Raw genomic sequence first — 23,303 nt, 5'->3', positions numbered from 1 at the left:
GCATCCAGAAAACCAAGTAATTTAAGTAGGAAATAAAAAAGATGATCAAAGGGTAACTCTGACATTGCAGGCTTGAATAACCTGGGTTTTTCATTTTTTTAGGAGTGGGGTCTCACTCTCAGGCAAGTCTCAACTCCTGAGCTCAAGCAATTCTCCCTCTTCAGCCTCCCACAGTGCTGAGATCACAGGCGTGAGCTCCTGCGCCCAGCAGCCACATTATTTCATTGATCTGGGGCATATTGTATTGCAATTTTGAAAATGAGAAATTCAAAATGATTAGTTGGTAGACTATGAAATATGTCTTTGAGAAATATATTATTTGTAAGCTTAATAAAGCAAACATACCTAAACAATTTCCATAACCAATCAGGTGCTCCTAATACTTAATGGTAGGTAGAGTTTCAATCAATATTTTAAGAAATGAGAATTTGAGACATCCAGAATAATCCTTCTGTTTCTACACATTTTATCGTTTTTTAAGTCTATTTAGTACCTTCTCTGCTTCTTTCTCTCAGCTTTTCTGAGCTGTTAAAATACCATCCACCTCTACTAAGGAGGCCACAGAATGAATTGTAGATTCATGATGTAAACCACTTAGAGTGTCAGGGTAAAGTAAGTGCTACCACTTGAGAGCATCCTGTCATTATGTTCTGGAATAGTCTGAACTTCTAAATCCACCTCAAAACCATGGCTCTAAAAGGGAAAAAAAAAAGTCTTTGCCAGAAATGCTGAGGCAGCAATGCAAATGGTAATTTGCGGTGCTAACTGGGCATTTCCTGGAGTACCAGGTCAGTGAAGACTGTGTTCAGGAAATGGGAAGTCAACAGAAGAGGCTAAGTGACACAGAGACAAGTGAATGGAATCTTCATGGTAGGGACCAAAATAGGAAACTGGAGAGAAATGCTCTTTGCAAGTGTAATTGGTTTTGACCAATCAGAGGAGCAATCTGCATTTGAAGTATTCCTTGAGCAGAGAAGCAAGAAAAACACCGCTGCAAACAGCACTCCTTCACATACAGGAGTAAACAGCATCACACTTCCCTTCTCTATCCAGAGACTTGAGGAGATCTTCTTGTCTCCTGACAGCGAGAACTTGCAGCTCTCCTACCTGGAACCAATCACATACAGGGATAAAGTTGAAAATGAATGACATGACTGATTGGAAAATTTTAATTGGCAACTTAACCCTAGACGTTAGGAATTCTCTTTTCTCACGTTTTCGACAACGGTGATAAAACAAATCCCTTGAAATATGTGCAAATATGTCTGAAAATTTATAATTACTGCTAGGATTCAGTAAGTCTTTCTCTAAGGTTGAACAGTAAATTTTTTAAAATATTCATACCCATCGTGATGACTTAATAGTCCCTTAGTTTTCATCCATCCTTGCAGAAGGAGACCTAACAGATTCTAGGGGAAGAGGCATAATGTCTTTTGAATGAAAAATAATGGTTGGAATTAGGGTACAACTGGTAAAGCTATGCTATGAATTTAAAAACAAAACAAACAAAAAACTCTACTAAACCAGTAGATTTTACAGATAAGGCACAATCTATATTGTTTTTAAGGATCAAAGTGTTTGTGAAAAGTAGTTTCATACAAACCCTCAATCTTTCCAGCAGCCAATTACTAAGTTTGAGTGAATAGCAATGCTTTTTTTGCATTCCAAATTCATAGTGAAGGGAAGGCCCCAAACCTATTTCTTATGTTTGAAGGAAGTTAAACTTTTTTTTCCTATTTAGCTGATATAGTATGCTGTGTACAGTGCAAAGCAAAGGGGATATGTTTACACTAAAGAAGTGTAACTTAGAGGCAATCTTAAAACAATTATTCCCATATAGAATATAAAGTATTAATTCTTAAGTGAGCAAGGTTAATTATATGTAAGAGCAGCTGGTTAATCTTAGGAAATTTGTTATAATACCATTCTTGACAGTTTTTAAAGGAAGGGATCATAAGTGTTAGATTTTTTTTTCCCCCTTATGGTTTAATCCTCAGCACCAGTAGCTGCTGTTAGGCTATTAGCAGCCACAGCAGGTCAGTGAAGGAATGAGCTCTGTCAAGGCGTGGTTGGGTCAGGGCCAGTAACTTTTTAACACACTGGCACGATTGCTTTAGCATGACAAGATAGCATCTTAAAAAGATTGGGAGGTAAAAATTTTTCGTTAAAGGCAAACTATCAATTCTCTCAAACAGAAACATTTGTCAGGGGTTTTCTCAGAAGCTGGGTATTGAATTTCTATTCAACATGGAGTTAAAGTTCCACACATTCACCTAGAAAATTATCCCCTGGGCCCAGAACAGAGTCTATGACAGGTTGGATAAAATAAAAGTTTCTAGTTTGGATTTCCCTGATAGCTTCAGGATGACAGAAAGCTCTGATGGTAGCAGACTAGAAAAAAAAAAAAGAATGTCCATTAGGGAGTTGAAAGTCATTTATTATCTGCAAAAAACAAGGGGGGGTGCAAAAAAAAGAATTCTGGTGAGCTCTGTTTGCAGTCAGTGTCAAAGTGTGTGTGTGTGTGTGAGAGTGTGTGTGATGTATACTAAACAACTTCCCCAAATTGATTTCCTTAGGGGGTAAAAGGGTTGCTATGAATAGATTTTAAGAGTAATATCAGAAAAAACATCCAAAGGAGATCATTATGATAACATTTCCAGTCACCTTATGAATGGAGGGTAAAAAGCAGCCGATTGCAGGGCTGAGTTCTTTTTCATCTAAGCAACAAGCTGCTCCCATTCCGTGAAATAGAAGAAAATGAATGCCACGGCCTTTTTAAGCGGCACAGGGGATCTATTTATTGTGAGAGATTTGCTGAACAACCGTAAAATGCAGAGATAATTTTGGAAGTCAGCTAACAGCTTTGATGTGGGGCCCCTCCGAACCCACCTGTCTGTAATACACATTCCTCCTCCAGCCTCTCATTTAGTGGCAATCATTTTTCTCGTCATCATCAGCTAAAATGTCCATCCACTCGAAAAAAAAGGAGTTTGAGAAAGCACATTGACAATGACAGGAGCTAACTCCTGGCATGAGAAAGATTAGGGACATGGAAAATTGTCATTCAGTGTCCATTAATTTCTTGGGGAAACAGAAGCGAGATTGTGTTTCAGATACTTCCCATTAGCGCATGTTTCTACTCCGAGGCTCTGTGTGTGTGGCAGGAAGGCAGGTGCAGGGTCAGATGAAAAGGTTCCCACTCTTTTTGGTGATCTGTACAGGTCTCATTACTGAGTAGGTGGGACGGGTTCATTCACAGATGTTGTTTTATGCTGAATCTCTAATGCTTTTTGTGTATCCCTTGCAAACATTTGTGAATGTAATTTCAGAAATGTTGCTTTTACTCTAAGTTAAAATAGAAATCAAACTTAATGTGCCATTTATCTTTATACCCAATATTTAAAGCAGAGATAATGAAATTCTGATAAATATGCATAAAGTCACTTAGAGACGCAAATGTATAAATTCATTTACATATTAGGCAGATCAGCTTATAAAAAGTGAAAAAAAAAAAAAAAACTTAAACCAAAAATGACAAAATCAATCTGAACCTTTTCCCTCCCTTTCTCCCTTCCCCAATTTTTATTCAACCTCTTAGGGTATATTGTGTGGCAAAATATGTAAGGGGATTTTTGAGAGAGTTTAGAAGATAGATACATTTTAGGCTTGAAGATGTGACTTTGAAATAGAAGTGTGTAAGGGAAAGTGTATTTCCTTGAACATGTGTGATATTCACTAAACCTAAGTATCAGCCATTGATATTTGTGAGATACCCTATTTAAAAATATATAGATGTAATTTTTACAGGTCTCTGCTCAAGCAGGTACTCCGTTATTTAAGCTCTAACTTAAACAGTGGACCTCTGTCTCCAGTAGCCTGGTGGTCTACATATCCTGAATGACCATCCCAATTATACCAAAACAGTGTTTGAAAATACTTCTTAAATCTTATTTATTGCCATTACTGAGGACATGTTACATGTTAATTCAAAATGGAAGTTAAGCAAAATTGGAAGCTCTGCAGAATGAGTGATCTCCAAAGCCATGAGGGATTCTACCAGGAGACTTGTACATGAAGCCAGAAACCCTGGAGGGCTGCATCTCTCAGAACCCTAGAAGGGGAGTTCTTAAACATCACTTAACATTTTGTGCTTGCCTATGGGAGAAACATCGCTGTCCTACATGCACAATAATTTTTTTCCAAATTTTATTTTATTTTGTAATAATTAATTTTTTTTAATTAAATCATAGCTGTGTACATTAATGCAATCATGGGGTACAATGTGCTGGTTTTATATACAATTTGAAATATTTTCATCAAACTGGTTAACATAGCCTTCACAGCATTTTCTTATTGTGTTAAGACATTTATATTCTGCACTTTGTAAATTTCACAGGTACCCTTGTAAGATGCACTGTAAGTGTGGTCCCACGGATGACCCTCCCTCCACCCATCCTCCCCCCTCCCCTCCCTGTCCCCTTTCCCCTTCTTGGGTTATAATACGTTCCTTTCGGAAAGATGTTTGGAGAACACTTAGGGATCTAAAAATAGACCTGCCATTAGATTCCTACAATTCTTCTACTAGGTATATATCCAGAAGACCAAAAATCACATTATAACAAAGATATTTGTACCAGAATGTTTACTGCAGCCCAATTCATAATTGCTAAGTCATGGAAGAAGCCCAAGTGCCCATCGACCCATGAATGGATTAATAAATTGTGGTATATGTACGCCATGGAATATTATGAAGCCTTAAAGAAAGATGGAGACTCTACGTACACAATTTCACATCCCCTTCAGAAGGCTCCTGTTAAGTTGTCTGGTCTCTTTTGAGCCTAGGTAAATAAGGTTTTTCTTCCAAACTGTTTTAGAATTTAGAAGGTATTTTAGCATCCATACTTAAGTTTAGCCTCAAAGCAATTCTATGATGCTAAACTCTTTTGTTACCCTAGTTAAGAGGTCGGGGAACCTGTGGTCAGACAGAGCAGACAGACGGAGGCGGCACTTGGAACTAAACCTAACTTTTTCTGATTCTGAAGCCTGTTTCAATCTGTCCAAACACAGTCTGTGGATAGGTAAATTTCACCTTCTAAAGGATTCACCCGACATCTGTGGAATACTTCACCCCCTGGGAAAATTTGGTTCCATGCCTAATAGATTGTTAAAAGCCTTATAAAAAGAAAAGTACATTTCCTTCATTTTTTTTTTTTTTCTTGATGATCCAGTTTAGCATTGAGTACGGAATAGACAGCAGAAAGCATGATACCCACTTGTCCTTCCAAACGTTCTGGGTTATTAAACATAATGGACCCAAACCATGCCTGTGTGGAGGACTCAATAAATCAGCCCCACAGAAGTCACAAAAGTTCCGATTCAAAACAATTTCTGCGTGGAGTTTTTTTACCAGTTCCTTACTCTTCACCAAATGTGTTGGGTCATCTTTGGCTCTGGGAAAGACTTCTAATTAACCATCTTAAAGTGTGTTTTTGAAATTTTCACTTAATAAATAATGCTTTTAGTTAGAAAACCTGTGATATATTACAAACCAAAAACTAAAAAAGAAAATCCCTGAAAAACCCTAATACTCAGCTGCAAAAAAAGAAAAAAAAAAAAGTATGGTAAATAAAATTCTATACCAGAGTAAACAACAGAACTTAAGTTTTCATCTAAAGGAAAATTTTGAACAATACTGATTAAAACATCTGTGTATTATTTACATATAGATCATGTATGCATTTGTGTGGATTATATATGTGTATAATGCATATGTATGAATGTGTATATAACATTATTCCTTATATGACTTGAGGGAATTATCTTAAAATATAATCTTCCTGTGACATTTGAGACATATCTGGAAAAGAAGAATGCAGAGAAGGGATTATCACAAGGACATTCTTACAATGATAATACTACTAAATTACATAGTTATCACACTTGATAAAACTTTTTCCAAACATTGTTTCATTTGACAATTGCAATATACCCTAAGACCAGATGCTTCCATGAGCAGGATTATCTGTGTGTGCTGAGTTCAGAGTGTTACTCGCTGCTGTATTCTAGCCTGCAGTGATTGCTGCCTCTTCTGAGTTGTTACCACACATGTGGCCTGTGCCACTTTCTGAACTTAGGTCTTTAGTGAGGACAAGAAGATCTTTTGTCTGGGTAATAATACAATAGCCCATATCATTCTTATTATACATCAACCACTTTTTAAAAGCATTATATGTATTAATTTAATCCACACACTAACCCTATGAAATAGACAATATGATTATCTAGGTTTTATGGATGAGAGAACTTAAACAAACAGCTTAAGGACTTTCTGGAGCCTGCATACCTCATGGACAGAGGAGATTGGGTGTGGAACCTGGCAGTCTGGTTCCAGAACCAGCAGGCTAGCCTGACATCGCATCATTTTAATGTAGATGTCCTTGTTCTTACTACTTCCAGTTATAACTGATATCTTTCAGGCTTCATTATATCCAATAGAATAATTATGGAATTCTGTCTAAAAGCAACAAACTCTGATGGTTTATGGAGGTGATTTCTGTGATCTCTGCCTTAAGCTCCTTAACTCAGTTATGTAGTACCTTTGTAGAAGGTTCTTTGCTTCTTTCTTTCTTTCTTTCTTTCTTTCTTTCTTTCTTTCTTTCTTTCTTTCTTTCTTTCTTTCTTTCTTTCTTTCTTTCTTTCTTTCTTTCTTCTCTCTCTCTCTCTCTCTCTCTCTCTCTCTCTCTTTCTTTTTCTTTCTTTCTTTCTCTCTCTCTCTCTTTCTTTCTCTCTTTCTCTCTTTCTCTCTCTCTCTCTCTTTCTTTCTTTCTCTTTCTCTCTCTCTCTCTCTCTTTCTAAAAAGCCACACTTTCTATATATTAATAAACTCACCATCAGTCAATGGTTTCTGTTTTCTTTTGCTATTAAATATGCTACCACAGTAACTAGTTTTTATAATGGAATCTGAATTGTAACTTTTAAAAAAAATTTTATTGAGAAGACAGACCTTTCAGTTCTGCTATTTTGTTCTTGCAACACAGTCCTTCCTGTGCAGAGTTTGGCAGCATATTTTGAATAGAATGCCTTTTCAAATTGTGTTCTTTTGAAACTTGCACAAATACTCTACAAATTAAGCAGAGTGCCTTACTATTTTCCTCAAAAATAAATAAATAAATAAATAAAAGTTGACTTTTCATTGAACAATCTTCCTTCATCCATAATTTTTCTTTTGGAGGGTTTGGTTTTCTTTTGTGACATTATAGAAACCATGCTGGGGCCACAGGACTCCATTTCTTAACCCAGCTTGTATGATAGTTACTCAGATGTTTGCAATGTAACAGTTTACTCAGTGGGAGATTCATGTTTGGTGCAATTCCCTTGTAGTACTGTAAGATATTTAAATAAATAGAGTCCCAGGAGTGTCCACAAAGAAAAAAAAATCAGAAAGAAACCATCCTGGGGTTAAAAAAATGATAACAGATAAGGGGCTGTGCTTACTTTTCTTATGAAAATTAATTGACAGCAAAAAAGAAAACAAGGTTTGGGCCTTTCCACATCTCAGCTGCTGATGGGGGATGAGGGGAAGACCAAAGCACAGCAGGTGATATGTGAGTGACCACTGAGGAGTGGAAGTACCTTTATAATCAAACAAGAGTGCTAATCTGACTTCTATATAACATTAAATGCCTAACATTACAATGGTAGGTTGAAATATTGTTCATAATTGCTGCCTTTCCAAGTCACCACGAGCACATGTAATATCCAGTGGTATCAGTTTGACTGTGTTTGGAAGACAACACCTTGGAAGCCGTACACCACAAAAAACTGAAGCTACCCACACATACAAACATTGAGAGCATACGTGTGTTTATTTATGGAGACATTGTGACACGATATTGTCGTCTACAGAATTCACATTTGAGACATTTACAATTGAATTCCACTACAAAATCCCAAAACAAATCTCACAACATTTTAAGTAAGTTTTCTGTCTTGTGCTGCTTCATGTTTGTGGCCATTCTGGGCTGCACACGGTCCTCAGGCCATGGATTAGACACCGCTGAATTGTAAACAAAATTTCTTCAGGTCTGTAATATTTAAGAGCATAAAGGGAACATTGAAGAACCATGACTTAGCAATTCTTAACAATTCTTAGCAATTCTCCAGAACTTTTTGGTAAAATCTTTAGTACACTGCATTTTCCTTGATTTTTTAAAAGTTAGAATTGTATAATTTAAGTTAGTGATGAAAATGAAAATAGTGTTTTTTTGTTTTTGTTTTTTTTTTGCAGTTTTTGGCCGGGGCCGGGTTTGAACCCGCCACCTCCAGTATATGGGGCCAGCACCCTACTCCTTTGAGCCACAGGAACCGCCCATGATAATAGAGTTTTATGTAAAGTGAGCACTAGCCTGAACGTCAGAAGCATCTTAAACATGCTGCAGATGAGGGTTGCCAGATTTAGTAGAGTTAAATGTGAGTTTTGATATACATTGAATCATATTTTACTGGAAATTAGGATTCTGACATTCATCTGCATTCTCATGTAACTTCTCTCCAGCACTCTCTAAGTTCTTCTGACACTGACACCAAGCATAACCTCTAGTTTTACCATCAGGGGATCAAGTCTTGTTTAAAATAGTGCTACTGGAATAATTCAGATTAAAAGGACAGCTACATGGGCTGGAGCAGTCAGGGTTGACTTTCATAGTTGACTTCTCATCTTCATGAGCAGCTTCCATCTTTGCAAACTGAGGGCTTCTCATCTCAGATGCATAAAAGTGAAAGTGAATGGTCTCTCTCACCTCCTTGCCTTCCTGATAGGGGGCCACTTCCAACTCTCTTTGGAAGTGCTTTGAACTTTCTCTTTGTTCTTTCTAAATATAAACCTAACCACAATCTCTCTTAAAAAAAGAAAAAAATTGTATGAAAGCAAAATCACAATCCAACCATTTACTGTCCTAAAATGCATTTAAGTTATTCACATATGAATACCTACAATAAAAAAAGATTCATTCCTTCAATTAAAAATAATTTTTGAGCTATAACTTTCTTCCAAGCACTGTTCCAGCTTTGGGATGGCTGCGGTGAACAGGACAAACAGGGGTCTCTGCCTTCGGGGACGGGATATGCTGGTGTTGGGGAGGGGAATAAAGAATTGAGTATCCGAGATAAATGAATATGTCCTCAGTGCATATGAGTCAGAACTTGCTCTAGATATTTGTATTGCAGTTAAAAATATATCTATCTGAAAAAAAATAGAGATTTATAGGATGGAGAGCCATGATGAATGTAGAAGAGGTCAACTACGATAATTAACTCCATGGTGAGAGCAGAATATCGAGTAGAGATCTGAATGATCTGGAGGAGACAATTATGCAAAGATCTGGGGAAAACAGCCGGAGGAACCAATCCAAATGCACCGAGGAGTGAGCTTGGCTTGACTGACATACAGAAAAAGTAAGTCTGTTAAGTCTGAAACATAACGAAAGAGGGCAGGGTGCAAGGAGATGATTCTGTAGTAGACAAGCTCAAGATCTTTTATTTTTTTATTTTTATGTTATTTTTTATTAAATCATAAATACACAGATCATGTATACAGTAATGCATTAACAGGGTACAATGTGCTGATTTCATATAGAATTTGGAATGCTTACCTCACACTAGTTAATATGTCCCTCACCTGATTTACTTAATTCTTGTGTTAAGACATTGATACTCTATACTTAATAGATCCGACAAGATCATGGTGTGAAATTCAGATTTTTTCCCATTGGACAGTTACAAATTAAATGCCTCATAAGGATGTTGTGTAAAGGTGAGCAGCCCTGATCAATGCGTCCACTCTCTTTGCAAGTACTTGTTTTACGGAGTGTTGTTCTAGCTACTGCTGGCTTCAGTCACGGTCCACAGTGCGCCTCTCCTGGAGTGATTTTCAACCAGCATGCTGTGAGAGGATCCTAGGTATGCCAGGAAAATTTTTAAAGAACATTAATTAAATTATTTTCAAAAGATGTTCAAAGCATAGTAAGTGTAGTCTTTTTTTTTTTTTTTTTTGAGACAGAGTTTCACTGTGTCGCCCTCAGTAGAGTGCTATGGTATCACGGCTCACGGCAACCTTGAACTCTTGGCCTTAAGTAATTCTCTTGCCTCAGGCTCCCAAGTAGCTGGGACTACAGGGGCCCGCCACAATGCCTGGCTACCTTTTTTTTTTTTTTTTTTTTTTAATTGTAGTTGTCATTGTTTAGCAGGCCCGGGCTGGGCTCGAACCCACCAGCCCCAGTGTACATGGCTGGCGCTATAACCACAGAGCTATGGACGCGGAGCCTTTTTATCCTTTTTTTGGATGAAGATAATCTAAGTGTGCTCTGGAAGTTTAACTACAGATTCAAGTGTGCCATGAGATACAAAAGATTAAAAAACACTGCTCTACGGGAAGAGGATCCTCCCTGCTCTCACTCTGACTCTCACTGTCCTCTTCAACCCCAGTGGGACTTTGCAGAGTGAAATATCTGGAAGTTCCATTGACGGATGGAAGATTCATCATGTTCCCCAAACTTAGACTAGAAGATGACTTTTATTGATTATGTTTGGTTTAAGGAAAACCTTTCGGATGGGCTTCAAGAGGAGAAGCTATTTTGGTGATGTGTCTTCCGTCCATCAGGTCTTTGAAACATTGTCAATTGGAAACATCTCATTTAAGGAGGAATTTAATCAAATCAAAAATATTTGAATGTAAAAATGTCCTGACCATAAAAGGGCATGTCTAGAGAAACACAAATTTGATGGTGTGTTAGCTATACAAAAAAAGACACTATAAAGCATCAACATTTAAATGGGTTCTTGTTGGTTCATAGAACAAACTAATTATATCTGGGGATGGTAGTATTTTTCATTTTTAGTTATAGTTTATGTGAAATAAATTGTTATGTTAACTGAGTACCACTCTGTAACTGCAAAAAAATTCAAAGATGTTTCCTTGACATTCTGAAAGCTTCTAGGTAGATACATTTTTTTATTAAAAGAAAAAAGTCCTGACAAGGTTCATATAGTAATTTCCAAATATGATCTTCAATATATATCTATCCACCACATTTTTGGTAAATTTATATACCACTGGGGGCAGCTCAATCATATTTTGGTCTTATTCTTTTGTTAGAAAAAATTGTATTTAATGAATAAAATTTTCCTTGAGGTTTCCAATTTATATGTTCCTGATTTTATTCCTTGGAAAGATTTTTTTTTTTCTTTTTTGAGACAGAGTCCCACTATGTTGCCCTCTATAGAGTGCTGTGGTGTCACAGCTCACAGCAACCTCCAACTCTTGGGCTTCAGCTATTCTTTTGCCTCAGCTTCCCATGGGACTCCAGGCGCCTGCCCCAATGCCCGACTGTTCTCTTGTTGCAGTTGTCATTTTTGTATAGTAGGCCCAGGCCAGGTTCAGACCCACCTGTCTAGGTGTATATAGCCGGCACCCTCCACACTGAGCTAGGGTACAGAGCCCCTTGGAAAGATTTTTATGTTCTCTAGGCAGTCAGGCGAGACCACTAGCATACCCTAAACCAAGGGTTCTCAAACTGCGGCCCGCAGGCCACATGAGGCGGTGTGATTATATTTGTTCCCGTTTTGTTTTTTTACTTCAAAATAAGATATGTGCAGTGTGCATAGGAATTTGTTCATAGATTTTTTTTTTTTTTAAACTATAGTCCGGCCCTCCAGCGGTCTGAGGGACGGTGAATTGGCCCCCTGTTTAAAAAGTTCGAGGATGCCTGCCCTAAACTAACTTCACTAAACTGAACAAACAAAATCTTCTCAATTTTTTTCTATACAAATTAATTACTTCCCAAGTATACAATCTAATTGATCAATATCCTCTTTAAAGTGTTATGTCCAGAAAAATAAAATACTTGTGATGTGCTTAAATAAGCACCAAGTAAATATCACCCTTTTTCTGCAACTGTCTATTCCTTCTCAAAAACTAACAACCAAGTTGTCTGCTGCTCCAAGACTTTGTCTTAAAGGACTTTTTTAATCTAGTTTTTTTTTTTTGTGTGTGTGTGTGTGAACTCAATGAGGCCTTTTGTAAAGCCTGTGTAAATATTTTTTGTTTTTTTTGAATGGTAATAGATAACAAGAGACAAGCTGAGCTGTTACTATGCTTGGTGCACAGTTATCTTCATGTGCTAACTTGTTTAATGCTCATCCATAATAAGTGGATACAGATTTTATCTCCACTGTACTTATCAATGTTTGGGTGAAAGAATAAGTGAATGTATAAAGGGTCTGACCATTCTCCCACCTTGTCTGGAGCCAGAAGAGGAGCCTGAATGAGATCTTCGTTCACAGAATCATTGTTTTAGTGAGTGAGGCATGAGCTGACTTGATTAATGGCGAACATTATTTCTGAAATGAGAAACACTTAGATGCAGAAAACTGATTTAAAAATAACATCAAAAAATAAAGTTACAGTGAATGAAACAGCATGTATCTCATTGATTTTAAACTGGAAGGAGCTCACTGCCCTTAAAAATCCCTCCATTCAGGCCCTGGTTTATTCCCTACACCCTCCAGCTGAACCTGACCAGCTCCGCTGGGCACACAGGCGATCTCTCAGGAACTTGGACGAGGTAATTATAGGGAGCTGTCCATTCTTGTTCCCTCACTCTGGTGTGCCAAACAGCCTTTCAGTCAATCTGTGGAGTTTCTGGGAATTATCCCTGTGCCCTGTAATTCCCATAAGGCAGCAGCCTACATGTTCCCTTTTCTTAGCACACAAAAGGTTCCCCTTCATTTGCCGTCATGATTTAAGGACAGCACAGTCTGAGCCCCAAATTTAATTTCAGACACATGTGCCTTGGATCAAATGTCCTGCTGGCCCTTGTCCAAACCTTTTTTCACCTTGGATTTCCTGACTTAATTATCTCCAATTCAGATAAAGCCAAATCCAAATTGTGTGAAAAATAATCATATCTTTAGCCATCATAGAATGGCCCTCTGATTTAAAACAATTGCAGAATATGAGCTGTAGTAAAATAATGAGATAAATATTCACTCCTAAAACAGTTCTCCTATTCAGCCTTTTACTAGGTGTGAATGTGTTTTAAATTCATTTTTATTCTACTTGCCATCTTTGTCAGGTCTCCAGTAAATAGGTCTGTGTGGCAAGACCTGGACTGGAATTGTTGAATGGTGACTCAATAACCACCTTTTTTATCCCAGGTGTGATCATGTGGAGAATGGGGACCAGCTGTTGTTCTTCTCTGATGCGCAAGAATCAGAGAAGAAGGGTATAAATTGCAGCTGGAGGGAATTCAAATGATGTAAGCAGAAACTCAGGGGTAACAAGCATGGTTAAGCAGCGGAGGAGTTAGCGCAGTTAATTCCTCCCCGACAATGTGTCTAGAATGGTCTTGTGAGCTTTACACAAAGCATGGAGTTCACCTAGATGACTTTGACAGAACTTTCTGGTTCCAAGATTCCTTCTGCATTCCTAATTGTGTAGTTCAATTAGTGGCCCTCACAGTGTATACCTTAGGATATAAATCATTTTCAGAAATTAAATCAATGGGGACATTAAAAAATTAGAGAGCAAAAGGAGTTATAGAACGTAGACACTACAAAAGTTAGGATTTCAATCAGGCAGGCAAGAGCCCAGGTTAGATGCTTATTTTCGTGGCCTCAGGCAAGTTACTTAATGCTTTTTGGCTTATTATATAGTGGTATTATGAAAACTAGTAAAATACTGTAAAGCACAAAATACAAATGAAAATATTATCCTTTTAATGAACAGGTGTTTGTGGGCTTTGTAATGTTGCTTCAGATCATAGTAGAACTTTGTATCTCATCTCTTGATTTTTATCACAACCTTTAAGATTGAGGGTTGGCATTTTGTAGTTCTAGAAACGGAGGTCTTAAAGAAGTTGAAGGACTCGTCCAAGGTTATTACAGGGCTAATGAAGACAATTTAGAAACTCCAGTTGAAGCTGTCTATGTATTGCTTCTCTAAATCTAGAATCAATTGTTTGCATCATTTCATAATTTATCACAGTTTACTCTGAGCTATAAATGTACTGTGACGAAAATCACCATAATTATTATAACTGACCTTTTTTTAGGACAACAAATAGCCACTTAAAACAAACTCTTCCAGGGATGTCTTAATCTGTAGTTGGAAAAAAAAAAAAAAGAAAAGCTGACCTTTTTTTAATGGTAATATTTCAGTTGCAGTATCTTTACATAGAAAGGTCCCTTTTCTCTCTGAATATATTTATAGCATTTTGTAATATTTCCAGCATCACTCACGTTGACCAACTGGTCCTAATGCCACACTTTTTATTGACCACATTTCTAGGTCCAGATTCCCATGTGAGCTTATATCTGTTTGAAGTGAGATCGGATGTGATGGGGAATCAGAAGACCTACTGTCTAGCTTCCCGAGAGGTCATTTTCTCAGTGACAGCAGAATAAATCAATTCTCATGCATCCCCTGTGTACTTGTCCCTAAACTGGGGGTCCATGGTTGTTTCTCTTTTCCTTGTTGTGTTTTTTGAGACCAAAAACCTAATAGAAAATATGTGAGATAGCTCTCCTTAACACCCCAATTGGGGTTCCTAAACTAAACTGCCAAACCTGGAACATAATTCCAGTGTGTGCTGTTTCCATTCATCCATTACAAATGTGGTGTCATCACATATGTGTAGGAAAGAAGACCACTCATTAGACCAAACGGATGCCTCTGAAAATATTAGGGTTTAATTCTCTTGTGGAGTTTTGTTTAGAAAGGCTGAAGAAAGAAATTAGTAGTCTTTCCCCTCTCCCTGGGCTCACTAGAATGCTCCATCCTCCTAGGGTGCCCCAGCTTCTCTACCCATGGACAAAGCAGAACTCAGGCCAATAGTCTCTCATTGTCCGTGGGCCTTGATGCAATCAATAAGCCTGCTCTGGCTTTGCTTCACCACTAATTAGAAAAGATAAATAGCAAAACATGCATGAAAAATCCTCGAGTTCTTGAATAAAAGTGTTTGTGTACACTCACTTCGCACTGCATAAATTTTATGTGAATGCAATTGTGCTGAATTCCATAAGAACAAGGAACATGGTGACAATCCAGTCTGTTCACCACCAGGTTTTTGTTTAGTCAAGGTACAGAATTTCATTTGTGATACATTTTGAAATAATAAAGGAAGTTAGAACAAAACCACATGCTGTCATGGATTATTATTGTAATTAATAATTATTAACTACTTGATAATCAACTTTTAAGGTAAAATACATGATATAGATATTCATGTATCAGATACTCTAAACAGGCCCATATTTTGGATAAGATATAGACAGAATATTACTGAAATTCTGGTTCACAAGGATATCAATATATTACGGAGATAATACAGTTAAGAATATAAATATCTATTTGTCTATGCACACACATATACAGTAAAGGTATACATATTATATATGTGTTTTATATGTATAATTAAATGAATACAAATATAGGTCTCCAGTGAACCATGGGAGGCAGGGTAGCTGAAGCAGATATACGTTAAAATTGAGTTGGTTATTCTGGGCTCTGCTGGGAGTACACGGAAGGAAGCTTTCATGGACGTTTGTCTCTCTAGTTTGGTTGCACAGTGATGAGGTCCAGCCATCTCATCTGGACCTGTCTTTGCCCAGTCTGTTTAGACAAGAGGGTGAGTTAAAGGGGAAGATACCAAGAAATGTCCTGTTGATTCCTACAGATGACAGTTTGCCTGGCATGTGTTGTCATTAGGTAAAATCATAATATCTATGTTCTGTACATCTGTGGTGTGGCTGCAAGTACCGATGTCATGTAACATCTGCATGTCGTTCACATGTAGCAGAGGCTCTGGGAATTCACTCAGATCTTCAAGGTGCAATCCCGACTCCTCTGTGCAATGGTTAGTCACTTAACTTCACCAACTCTGTTTTCCGACTAATTAGTGTGGATAGTCCATAAACTTGCCGAGTTTGCGGGGAGTGTTGGCACTTCTATACATACATACTAGGAGCCCACATTGGTAGTTATTTTTTGGACAAAGGTTTGAACTGATTTCTCCCTCTAACTAAAGTAAAAATGTATGTTAATAAAAATATGGATCTATCTTGATTTGGGCTTTTTTTTTTTTTTTTGTTTGGAGTCATTTTTGGTTTTGTTTCCCCCTCATTGTAGACGGTGAAGGAAGGAGGGGGTGTTTGGTTCAGGTCAGAAACACCGTGTTCCTGACATCATCCTTCTGCCTGTTCTTTTGTTAAGAAGTATAACACCAGGTGCCTTAAAAAGCTGACCAAAATATTTCCTTTCAATGATAAAAATGTGTGCCCACAGAATGGTCAAAATCCTTTTAATCCAAATGCCTGCAGATGCAGGTGGTTTTTGGAACAGTAATTAATTTTGCTTGTGCTTCGTGCAATGTGGCGTTTTCCTTCAGGCCTTATCCAGAGTCACTGTTATTGAGTAAGAAACACAGTAAGAGCGAAAGAAAGACTAGTATAAAGGAAACTTCATGGAGTTAAATCGGTAATAGACTCAGAGAGTGGGGGAAATTGGTAATGCACTAGCAAGTGGAACCCAGCATTGAGCCTGGCACATATTGTGACTGAGAGTCATTCCCACCTGCAAGCTTCCCATTCAGCTCTTAGAAGACGTTCTCAGCGTTGACTCAGGTCCTGCCGGTCACAGGCCCAGTGCGGGGTCTCTTCATCTAGAAGGCCTTTGGCAGCAAACAGAGCAAAAATTAAATAAGTAAATAAAAAAGAAAAAGAGAAGCTAGTGCTGGACTAGTGTCAAAGACAAAGAGAGGGTGGCCCTTTGCTCTGGAGATGTCCTCTCGGAATGGGGCCACGCAGAAGGCAGCAGCACCCTGCTTGAAAGGAAAGCTCGGACATATCCAGACCTTCCCGCACGGGGGAGAAAGTAAAGCACCAATGAACAAAAGGTGAACAACTTTATCTAGTGTATATTTTGCAATGTTTACAACATGAACATGTGAGGAGGGATTAGAGGTGACCGTGTGGTTTAAGGGCATCTGGTGGCAGGAGAAAGATGACCACGTCAATAATATTAGGCAAGAGCGGATGGGTTACCAGATTATTGACAGATGTATAAATAGGATTGTTAATAGATGCATGAAGTAGACACATGTGTGTGGGTGTGCGTAGCATCATATGAATATAGTATGTGTAGCATCATAGGTATGTATAAGATCATATGTATATTTTTTCATTAGGAAAAATTATTTTCTGAAAATTACATGTCAATTTTTTAAGTTAATCTTATATAGTAAAATAAATGTTAAAAATGTTTAATATTTATTTTAAAATGAAAAGATACATATTAGTAAATAAATTATAGATGACTATTTAAAAAATCATGTCATACAGAAAACCATTTGAAAATATTACCAAAAGTTGAAATTAAAAATTAAGTCATTGAAAGGTGCTACAATTGTAAGGAAAGAAAACACCATGAAGTAAAAGAAAAAAATTTATAAATAGTGAAATTATTATACATCTATATATCTATATGTGGTCTATATGTGGGACATATTTAAGTGTTATTTAAAATTAAGAAAAAAAAGATGACATTCATGGATCAATCTAACTTCCTCCTCCATTCCCAGTTCTTAGTCTGCACAGCGGACCTTCTGCTTATCCGGCATTGATCATTACAGAGACATGTCATATCGTAAGGACACAGTTGCTCAGGTCCCACAGACCTGAACGCCACACCTTTGTAGTTTTCTGAATTTGGGTAAGTAATGTAGCATCCGCGTTCCCACATTTGTGAAATAGGGAGGGAACACTGTGGAATTGTATGGGATTAATGTGAGGAACAGAGGATTAACTGTGAGCTCTACTCCCATGTCCAGGACATCGTGAATGCTTAGTCAGTTCGGCTCTGTTACTGTAAAGGGTGGACATACAATTCACGTGCGATTTAAAGTTATAACTATTTTAAATTGCACACAAACTTTATGTCCACCCTGTATATGCATACAGGAAAAAAAAAACAAAAAAATGACAACACTCGTATAAATGGAAGTAAGATTTGTATTTGCAAAATTTCTAGAGGACAAAATTGAAGGACAATTAGCAAAATTTGATCGTACAAAAGGAAGCATAAAATCAAATAAGAAAAATCAAACTAAGATGACAAAATTAAGAAAAATACACCTGACACGATGATAAGCATAAATGTGTTAAATGCTCTCACACAAAATTCTCTGAGTGAGTTTGAAATAATTAACATGGCTACATGTTGTCTACAGAAATGACGTTGAAGATGTGCACCGTTTATTGTTTGTCATCAGAATCAGGACACGAGAATGCTCACGTGTGAATGGACCTCTTTAGGGAATGAATAAAGTGCCAAATGAAACCACCTCCAAATGTCGATCATGATGCTGGGTGCTTTTAAACTTCAGCCATAAAAAAAGATGGTGACCTGTCATCCTTCTTATTATCCTGGAAAGAGCTGAAACACATTCTTCTCAGTGAAGTATCACAAGAATGGAAACACAAGTATCCAATGTACTCAATACCAATATGAAGCCAGTAGACGATCTGATTCATTCTCCATATAGGAGAAAAACTCATTTCAATTCAAGTTGAAGGGGAACGAGGGATGGGAGCAAGGGGAGGGGGCTTGGGGTGCTCCCATGAATGGGTACAATGCAGGGTGTGCGGCACACCTTTTTCGCTGCAGGACATAACTACAAAGAGAGACTCTACCTAACAAATTCAAATATTGTGACTTGGTTGTTTGTTACCCTCAAAAAACAAAATAAAAATAAATAAATCTACAGACATTGAATTATGGATCAATTTCACAATGCCAAAACTAACTAACTTATAAATTCTGTTACCTTATGTATTGAATATTTGATTTTCCTTTCTGTGAACCAAGACAATTTTCGCTTATTTTCAGAAGTGACAATTGCAGAGCGAAATACTCAAGAGTTTCCTTCACACTAGAGAAGTTAGTATTTAAAATGTGCACATGTGGCAGGCTAAATGGCCCTTCTATCCTTTGGCCCTCAGACCGTGAGGTTAAACAAGCTATCTCAGGGCTGCAGTCAGGGTTAAGGACCTCAGCAGCAACAGCATGGGGGAAAAACTTTTAGTTAGCAGAGAGTTATGGTTAAATCAAGAGGGCTTTGAAGTTTCTCTAGGGAAAATGCCTTTATTAGCAAGATGCTACACTCTGGAGAATATTTACTTTTCTTTATTGTTCTTCTATTTTACAAAAAGCAGCCCATTCTGTTTCCCAGATGTCCTCATTCCTCTACACCTTTTCACTCATTAGCCTCTTCAAATTTCAATGGAATCATTTTAATTGAGATTTGCCATTGCTCTGTTTTTTCATTCATTCTTTTTTTTTTCTTGGCCTGCCTTCTTTTTTTTTTTTTTTTGTAGAGACAGAGTCTCACTTTATGGCCCTCAGTAGAGTGCCGTGGCCTCACACAGCTCCCAGCAACCTCCAACTCCTGGGCTTCAGTGATTCTCTTGCCTCAGCCTCCCGAGTAGCTGGGACTACAGGCGCCCGCCACAACGCCCAGCTATTTTTTGGTTGCAGTTTGGCCGGGGCCGGGTTTGAACCTGCCACCCTCGGTATATGGGGCCGGCGCCTTACCGACTGAGCCATAGGTGCCGCCCTTGGCCTGCCTTCTTAATTTTTTGCAGTTTTTGGCCAGGGCTGGGTTTGAACCCACCACCTCTGGCATATGGGGCCGGCACCCTACTCCTTTGAGCCACAGGCCACGCCCCCTTCTTAAAAATTTTTTTTAAATTTCCAATTAATATGAGGGCATATACAATTAGGCTACATTGTTCACATTCGTAAGGCAAAATCCAAGTTGTAGGTATGTCCCTCACGTATGAAGTGTGCCATACACCCACACATTGTTCCCCTGCCTTTCCCCCCACAAATTCTGTATTTAATTGCTTATCCTTCAAAATTGTATGTAAAGTCAAGACCCCTTATTGTGTCTTGTCTTAAGAGACAACCATTTTTTTTTTCTTTTAACTAGGTAGAAAAATGTTTTAAAGTTTTTTTTTCATAATTTTCTCTCACCACAGAATTTTTTCATAATCGTTCAAATAGTATATGGTACACCTTCAGGAAATGTGAATCAATGTATTTTAAAATTCACTTTAATTTTCAAATAAATGTCCATTTTTACATTGTCAGACTATGGGAACTTTATTTCTCTTTTGGGACTTTTTGAGCAGGTTTACTGAATAATAACTGACTCTTTGTGATACAAACTATTCAATATGTACTAGAGTGAAATAACCCTCTATAACTTTAAAACCTCAATATTTTCTTCTGTATGAAACTTTCATTATACAAAACTATCTAGACTAAATGTGAAATCATAGTTTCCTCCAATAAATGCTCTTTTTAATATTAAGGTGGAAAGTCAACATTAAAAGTGTATTAATTCCTCTTTCTTGAAATGCCTTTAGTAAATAGTTCTCTGTCCAAAAATGAGAAAATGTGGAATACTAATTCTAACTCCAGACTAAATCACTCACCGGTTAAGAGTATCTGTTTCTAAATTATTTTAATCATATTGAAACTGCAAATAAAAACATGTGCAGTATTTTAAAGAATCATAAGCACTTTGAGATTTATGGAATGGGGGCACTTCAGCCATTTTTCCATTCCGCTGTTGCTACCATGAGAGTTATTGATGGATTAACGATATGTGTAAGTGGCAGTGATAGAAGTAGGTGGAAAGTTTCAGAAGTCTGGAATGTGTAAGTTTTATGTCAAATGACTTTGAAATGGAGAACTGTTGCAGTTCACTTACAGCAACATGAAATAGCTGTTCACTTAGGTTCTAATTTTAGCCTCTATAATTGCTTCACTGAAAAACAATAATATTCCCAAATTCTATTTGGAGCGATTTTTCTATAGCAGTGAGACTTGCTTTTATTACCCATGCATTTGGGTTTAGTTTTTAACAGAGTCAGGTAATTCCCAGAGAGGTTTGTACGTTTCCATTGGATTTTTTAAAGTAATGAGTTTTCAACTTATAAGTGAAAGATAGAATAAAAGGTTAACTTTGTAGTGGAAGTGCTTACAAACCTACAGACTACTTGCACTACGTTCCAGCAGACAACAACTTGCCACATTTGCATGATGGAATCCCAGTGATTACACCCAATAGTAGTTAATTAGGGGATGAAATATTATTATGTTCTGAAATGTGAACTGCCATTTAAATATTTCACTCATTTTATATCCAATCTCCAAAATCATGGAGATGGGCTTTTACTGTTTCCTGCCACGCACGATGTTTTTTGGGACTACCTGGTAGCCAGGAGAAAACCAAGTGGCTTTAGTTGCCTCAGTACATAAAATTTCATAAAATGAAATTTTTAAGAGGGCTCATACAAAAATTTGTAGGGGTTCTGAATACGGCAAAAGCCTTTTTACAATAATATATGTGTAAGTCACAGAACATAGTCTAGGATCTTTGATGAACATTGCTCAAAGCTTTCGGTAGGAAACTTGACAAAGTCATCGTGTGGCAGTGTGCCGGAGTGCCATCAGTTCACCTGAGCACAGGTTTAAGCAGTTATCCAATCATCATGTCATTTTCTCTGAGCTATGTTCTTTTAATAAATGTAAGACTAGTTTGGAAGTTTTAAAAGACGAGTATAAAACCTTAATAAATCTTATTCTTGTTTGGGGAGGTAAGGTGGATGAACTTTAGGAAATAATCCGATCCTCTCTCTTGATGTGGAAATGCTTGCTTAGTCCCTTCACTTGGAGTACGGGCACAATTTGTGCCTTGGTTCTCACCAACAGAGCACAGTAAAGGCGAGAGGTGGTATGATTGGGCATATTTGGTTATGCACATAACATTGCAGTGTCTGCCTACTGGTGGCTCTCTCCTTTGCTGGATTTGAAGAAGCTAGTGGACATTTTTGGAAATCCTCATGGTAAGGAACTGTGAGCACCTCTAGATATTAGAGCAGCCTCTGGCTGAGAGCCAGAAAGAACCTGGAGCCCTCAGTCCCACATGGAACTGAACTCTGACAATTTGAGTAAACTTAGAATGGATTCTTCCTCCAGGAGAGTCTATACGAGAGACCACATCCATGGCCAATGTGTTGACATTGCTCAGGGAATAGCTAAACTGTTTCAGGACACCTGACTCAGAGGAACTGTGAGATAAGGAATGTGTGTGCTTAAGATCATTAAATTTGTGTGCTAGGATCACAGGTGTGAGCCATTGCACCCAGCTTAAACATAACTTTTGTGTACACTAGGAAACAAAAAAATTCTGGTTTACTTCTGTCTTCTGACATTTGCTTTATTACAGTGCTCTCAGATCAAAAGTGCAGTATCTCTGAAGTATGCCTGTATTCAAAAATGGTAAAACATTAAAATTTAATGTTAAAACATAGTCCATTATATATGATGTTACTACTTTACATAAACTACCTTGGCTTTCCAAAGATCAATAATGAAAAGAAATATTATCAGAACCAATTCAAATGATAGTAGTTTGACTGTAATAATGTTGGTGCAGAAAATATCCATTATAAAGAATATGTATAAAAATGACATTAGTGCATCTAATTTATCTTCATATCCTTTATGCCATAAATTTTATTAATGGTTGGCAACAGAGGGTTGAATAATGACTTAAAAATCTTCCCACAGGAAAGATTTTTTATGGTGCATATGACTGTACCATAAATTATATCAAATATTTAAATAATAAACTATACTAAGGATTCACAAGCTCTTACGGAGGATGGAGGAGGAGATTGCATGACTCAGTGCTATCTGTAAGGCCAGTGTTATCCTGATACTAAACAAAACACAGCAAAAATATCGGAAGAAAAGAATATTGCCTACCAATAACCATCAAAACTATATGCACAAAAAGATTCTTAACAAAACCTTAGGACATCGAATCCAGCTATCTATAAAGGGACTATACACCATGACACGATGGAGCTTATTCCAGGAATGCAAGGTTGGTTTAACAACTAAAAATTACTATCATACCATATTTATAGATTAAAGGACAAAACCATGTATTTGTTTCAATAAATACAGAAAAAAACATTTGAAAAATTACAGCACCAATTCATGATAGGGAGTTACAACAAACTAGAAGTAGAAATGTGCTTCCTCACCCTGTAAGAGGGTGTCTTCAAACAATCTACTGGTAACATTGAAGTTAATATGGAATGAGGTGAAGATCTCTGTTATTGCCAATTTACCCGACATCATACTGGAGGTTCTAACTCATGAAATAAAGCAA

Source organism: Nycticebus coucang, chromosome 23 (genome assembly GCF_027406575.1).
Source record: "Nycticebus coucang isolate mNycCou1 chromosome 23, mNycCou1.pri, whole genome shotgun sequence".
NCBI lineage: Eukaryota > Metazoa > Chordata > Mammalia > Primates > Lorisidae > Nycticebus > Nycticebus coucang.
This window is presented reverse-complemented; position numbering follows the sequence as displayed.